The sequence below is a fragment of the Mus pahari genome, chromosome 5, assembly GCF_900095145.1.
Source record: "Mus pahari chromosome 5, PAHARI_EIJ_v1.1, whole genome shotgun sequence".
NCBI lineage: Eukaryota > Metazoa > Chordata > Mammalia > Rodentia > Muridae > Mus > Mus pahari.
Genome location: NC_034594.1, coordinates 70,405,257 through 70,411,082, shown reverse-complemented (window position 1 = coordinate 70,411,082; position 5,826 = coordinate 70,405,257). Strand labels below are relative to the sequence as shown.

The window sequence follows — 5,826 nt, the reverse complement described above, 5'->3', positions numbered from 1 at the left end:
GATGTTTTACAGTTTTTATGATTTCAATTGAAAGCATTCAGCATGAGGAAGGGCTCAGGGTCTGCAGGCAGTTTCAGCTGGGCGCCACCGGGTTCCTCGCCTTTGGGAATGATAGGCACTGCTGAGCGAGGGGGTGCTGCACCCGATTACGGGCGTCCGTCTTCCACCTCTCACTGGTGATGTCACAGCTCTGCCCCAACCCCCTCCCGCTCCAACCTTGTCTCTTCTGCGCCGCTCTGCCCGTCCCTCTCCCTGTGCGACAAACCAGCTGGCGGCTGAGCCTCGGACGCAGCGCGCAGCCAACCAGCGCATCGGGAGGGGCTTGGGGCGGGCCGGGTCGGGGGCGCGGAGCCCGTCACGCGGTGCCATCGTCACAGCACCAGGAGCAGGCAGCAAGAAGCATCAGTTCCAGGCTCGGGGACCCTCCCCGGTGACAGTGCCCATGCACGGCCATCCCCAGTGACGCCTGAGAGGTAAGGTTACTGCCCCCTCGGCCTGTCGCCATTCGCGCTCATCATCCCGCACCTGTCCCTGGCATCCGGCACCCGCACTAAATGTGTATCTGATGGGAGATTCCGGACCAACGCCAATGTCCTTGTCGCAGCCCGAAGCGCGGGCTTGGAGCTGCGGCTTCCCTTCCCCCGACCTTCCTCCGCCTCTTAGAAGAACAAAGGGGCGAATTCAGGGGTGTCAGTGCTTCCTGCGAAGCTTTTCAGGGCCACAGAAAAGACTCTTTGGCTGAGGCGCGATACTTGGCCCATGTGGGTGGAGGTCGCCAGCTAGAGGAACAAGCAGATCTGGGCACAGACAACCTCCTTTCCCCATATCCCTCCACTGCAGAGGAGCTACCCAGAGGGATGCGCCAGAACCGCGGGGGAGGGGAGGCAGAGATGCCGAGTAGGGACCAGGACTAGGCTGAGGGGCATCGAGACGGGGCACGGCTGCTGATCCAGGCCCTAGGGGAGAATACGCGGGGCAGTCGCTCTGGTCCCTGGTGGGGGAGGGCAGATGCTGGAGCCGACAGCAAAACAGGCGGGCGGGGCGGGGGATGCGGAGCCACGGCCAGGCACTGGCTTAATGCTGCCCATCACTCCTAGTGCTCCCGATGCTCCTCCCTTCAGAGACCCTATTTCCCTTCCAGAAAGACACAGTGTGGGAGGAACCACCCGCAGACACGCCTGGCGGCTACAAAGCCAGTGCCCCAGTAACAGGTGTGGTCCCAGGCTGGAGGGAGGGTGCTGGGAGACGCGTCGTCTGGGATGACAGAGGTCTCGGGGCGTCTGGCGTCAGTTGACTCTAGGAACATTGCCTGTGAAGACCCTCGTATTCCCTCATTAAGCCACTCCTCTCCCCAGCGGCTTCCCTTGGGAGGGCCACCGCCCTCTGCTCCCGAAGGGGCAGGGACTACATTGGGGCTAAGGGAGAGGATGGGTCTGCGGTGCAGTGAGGTGCGGGCTGCTGGGGGCCGCAGGAGCGGGAGCGGGAGGGGGAGGGGACAGAGGGATTGCCAAGTCATGGGGCCTGCTGGGCGCCGGCGCGACGTCGCCCGGGCGCGGACCCGATGCGCGCCCACGTCCCCAGGAATGGTTTTTTTTTTTTTTTTTCTCAGAGACCAGAGGACCCGTCCCCCAGTGGTTAGTCTTCCTAAGAGGGGACCGCATTGCTGGGATTAAAGGCCTGCTAGGGCAAGCGGATTGGATCAAGTGACTGCTGGTGGAGGAGGTGCGGAGAGTCTCTGCCAGTGCTAGTCCAATCCTGGGGACCAGCAGCCTCAGCGCAAGCTCCCGCGGAAGACGCGGTCACTCCGAGCTGGCCGAAGGCGGCTGCCAGGGCAACGTGCCCAGCGCCTCTGTTTAAGGAGGCAGCGCCGGCTGCAGGGAAGCTGTGGGGTTCAGGGGGGGCTGGGACCGCACCTGCGGCGGCCATTTTGCAGGTGTGGCTGGTCACCTGCCCTAGTCAGGCTGTAGGGAAGGGGTGGATAAGGCAGGCAGAGGACTGTGGTTCATGCAGCAGGGTGAGGTGGGCTGTAGGGTCCAAGGCAGGCTTCAGATCTCTTGCTCTGCGCGAGCATGGTCGTCGGCAGGTTCTTTGCTTTTGGTGGGTGGGGTCACTATCCAGGTCTTCTTAGGCAGAGGGCGGCAGGAACCTCAGGGTCCCCTGGGTGTAAAACCTGGGAAGAGCCCTTTTTCCAAGGCAGGGACTCCTACTCGAAGCTTCCCCTAGTAGTGAGGGTGAATCTGAAGGACAGATTGTCCTTCCTGGTTTGTGGGCCACTGGTCATAGAGGCTGCCTTGAGAGGTCCCAGTGTGAGATTGAGAGCTGGCAATATACCTGTGGGGTCCGTCCCCACTTCCGTACTGCTCAGTCTGGGTGCATCTCTTCTCACCTCCGCTAATTCCCTGCTCAGAGGGGGCATGGAACCTGCAGACTGCGCCAGCCTCAGACAGGTGGAGACCTGTGTGCTCTGCACAAAGCCAGAGCTGATGTGTTGGATTCAGTCGCAATAAGTGGGGATTAGGTGGTCTAAAGGATCCAGCCTGTTCTCTTCGGTCGATTGTGTGTTCTGCAAATATAGCAGGGCCAGTCCTCCTGTGGGCTTTTGGGCAGGGTTTGGGGGACAGGGCAGCAAAGACAGGGTAGCAGACTGACTAGCCCTAGAAAATGTCCAGGAAGACAAGGAGGGTTCAAGGAAGATCGTCCTGCACAAAGACTGCCTTTGGGCAGAGTCAATCTCTTTAAGAACTGGGAGGGACCCAGTGATCACCTGTGGACAGGGATGGGCCTGGGCCACTGAGCTGGCAGATGAACATGTGATTTGCAGCGTATAGAGGCCTGTATGTTCCTAGAGCATCAGCAAAACCAGGGTTCTTAGATCTAAGGACAGAGCTTCCCACTGTCCACACTGGACAGACAGCACAGAGACTCTGATATAGCTGGTCTGCCTGCCTCTTCACTCCTGAGCCCAAACCAGGGCCCACACTTGGCCTTACTCACCATTACCTTGCCAGGCTCATGGCGAGTCGAGGAAGGGCTGGCTGAGCCAGGCCTGCAGGTGAGGTTGCTGCAGGCACGGAGGACCCAGCCAAGGTCAGCAGCAAAGGCCATCCTGATTCCTTTGCCTCCTGACTCCTCTCAGTGCCTACCCCAGTCCCTTCAGCTGGCACTGAGTTCCTGATTACCTTCAGCAAAGCCGTTACAGCCTGCATTTAATCTTATCCCAGGAGAGCAGGCAGGCAAGGCAGTCTGATGGTCTGGAGGTGCCCCCCACAAGCTGGGTCCTGCTCAGATTTCAGGACTCACGTCCACCTACCCAGATCTCCTTAGTCCTAACCAATGCCAGGGACCCACAGCAATGACAGCCCTGTTCTAGAAGCAGGTGGGCAGTTAGGACCAATGACACTAAGTTGCTGAGTATCCCCCTGCTCCGGCTGCCAATGTCCTCAGAAGCTGGTCCCCAGTGCACTCATCTAACCTCTCAGCATCCTGGTTTGAGATGGTGATAAAGTCACCTGTCTAAGGGTGCCTGGCAGGCAGAGACAGAATCGGGAGTTCTGGCACCCATCTAGGGCTTCCTGGGTACCATTAACCTTGTGCTGGGACAGACATAGGTCAGCTCAAAGGGAGGGGGCTTCAGGAGTCAGGGCCATTGAGACTCTAATAGCGTTATCTTCTCCACATTTACCTCGTGGATACAAACACACCAGATACAAACACCATAGCATGTACACATGTGTACACATTTGCACATGTCACACTCATGCACACAAACACACATGTGTAGACACACATATGTTCAGCATCCCTGAGTTGCTGGGTTCTTGTTTGTTGTTGTCATTGTTGTTGTTTTGGTTTTGGTCCTACCTGAATCTTTTTTGAATAGCTCTCTTCTCCCAGCTTTAGACCTCCCTGAAAGGCATCTTGGGTGCTGCCTCCTTCAGAAAGCTTGCTGTTAAGTCACCAGCACAGAGGATGCAGACCACATCCCTCCTCATCTCTCCTCTCTCTCCCTTAGGCTTGGGGCTGGGAAGAAAGTAGGGGAAATATAGATGACACAAGCTGAGCTATGCTACTGTGTGCATTCCATTACCTGATGCTCTCAGATGCCAGTGAGGAAATAGTAGCGTGCCCATTTCTCAGATGCAGACACTGAGGCTCCAGGGAAGTCATGTTTGACATTTCCAGACTCTAACCCATTGCTGCTCTCTTAGTGCCTTCTGTCCACCCTCCACCCCTCTCATCTGTCCTCCCCTTTTCTCTTACATCCCCACCCCTCACTTGGGGGTGGGCAACATAGTATCACCTCCTACCATCCAGGAAGATTCAGTGAGTACCATCTTTGATATCAAAAGCTCAGGGTTAGCAGCTGGCTACACTGTCATCTGGAGTAGTCTTGGGTCTGTGGATTTTTGAGGCTGTCTTTGCAGGACTTCCTTCTCTTTGGGTGGAGCTCTAGGGGGTCACAATGGCCCCTGACTGTCCCTATGGTCCCCTCCCCCTGAGGGGAGGAAGATGCCCAGAAATAACCTAGAGGGAGGGGTACCAGGACTCACCACATCCACTCACCTTCAAGTGAGCCTCAATTTCCTCTCCTACCTGTCACCAGTTCAAAGTAAGACACTAAGACAGGGCCAGTGGGCAGCAGCTTCCGAGGCTGCTGCAGGTCCCCAGCATGGGACAGGGCTGTAGCCACTACAACAGGTAACTCCAGGGCACAGAGGACCACATGCAGTCTTGCTTGCCTGTGCGTTACCTCTGTACTTTGGCAAGGCTCTCTCTTTTTAAATTGAATTTTATATGTACATGTGTTCTGTTTGCATGTATATCTGTCCCAGAGAACCAGAAGACAGTGTCCCCGAGCTAGAGTTACAGATGATCGTGAGCCACTGTGTGGGTGCTAGGAATTGAACCCAGGACCTTTGGAAGAGCAGCCAGTGCTCGTAAACACTGAGCCATCTCTCCAGCCCCTGGCAATACTTTCTTGGTCAGGGGTTTCTTTTCTCTAAACCCCAGATATCCTTTTTCTTAACAGAGTGGGTTTCTTTTGTCTCCAGGGCTCCACAGCTGAGACCCCTCTTTCCTGACACCCCAGGCCTGGGAACCACCTCCCTGTCTGGCTGATAGCTATTAGCCTAAGGCACACCACCTTCAGTCAGTTGATCCCTGCCTCTTGTCCACTCGAGCCTCTGATTCTCGGCCCCCTTGGCTGTTTGTGGTTTTCTAGCTTGCTTTGCTGTGGCACATCCTCATGAGACTGATTGTAAATGACGCATGAATCCATGACTGTGAGGGGCTCTGCTCCATCCATACCCTGGCAGTGAGTCATTTCCTCAAAAACTCTGGAGGGTGTGGCTTCTTAGGTCCGGGCATCCAGGTGCTTAAGAGTCTTCATCTGTAACCCGTGCCCTTGGGTAGGTCTCGGTGGGGCTCAGTGATGCTCCTGGGCCATTTCAATAGCTGATCAGGTCTCCCATCCTTTATCTCCTCTCTCCCTCAGATTCTACTGTTGCCGCCTTCTTTTCTGCTTCACAGGAAAGTTTTTAGACATCGCTTTCTGGTTTTGGGATTGAAATTCCGTGTGTCTCCTTTTCTACGTTCTGCCTCTAACACATTCCCTTCCTTGACTCTGTTTGCATCTCAGAGCGTTTTGCTCCCATAGTTGAAGATGGCTCTTTCTAAAGATGGCACTTGAGTATGTAAGCCGAGGCTTTGCTTGCTTGTTGAGTGTGCCTGTGGCTTCCCTTCCCTATGGTACCTCTCCCTGTACCTCTCCCTGTACCTCTCCCTGTACCTCTCCCTGTACCTCTCCCTGTACCTCTCCCTCTCCCT

At 56.1% G+C, this 5,826-nt stretch overlaps 1 protein-coding gene across 12 annotated transcripts in view; it reads left to right on the top strand.

Annotated features, from left to right (window-relative positions):
* The first annotated feature begins 356 nt into the window (after positions 1–356).
* Kif1a (kinesin family member 1A) overlaps positions 357–5,826 on the top strand; it is an 89,230-nt gene continuing 83,760 nt past the window's right edge. For 8 of the 12 annotated variants that reach the window (XM_029539178.1, XM_029539181.1, XM_029539180.1 and 5 more), the window contains exon 1: positions 389–473. The gene's annotated coding sequence lies outside the window, so the exon portion shown is untranslated. The other 4 variants (XM_029539176.1, XM_029539174.1, XM_021198078.1 and 1 more) reach the window with 4 other exon arrangements.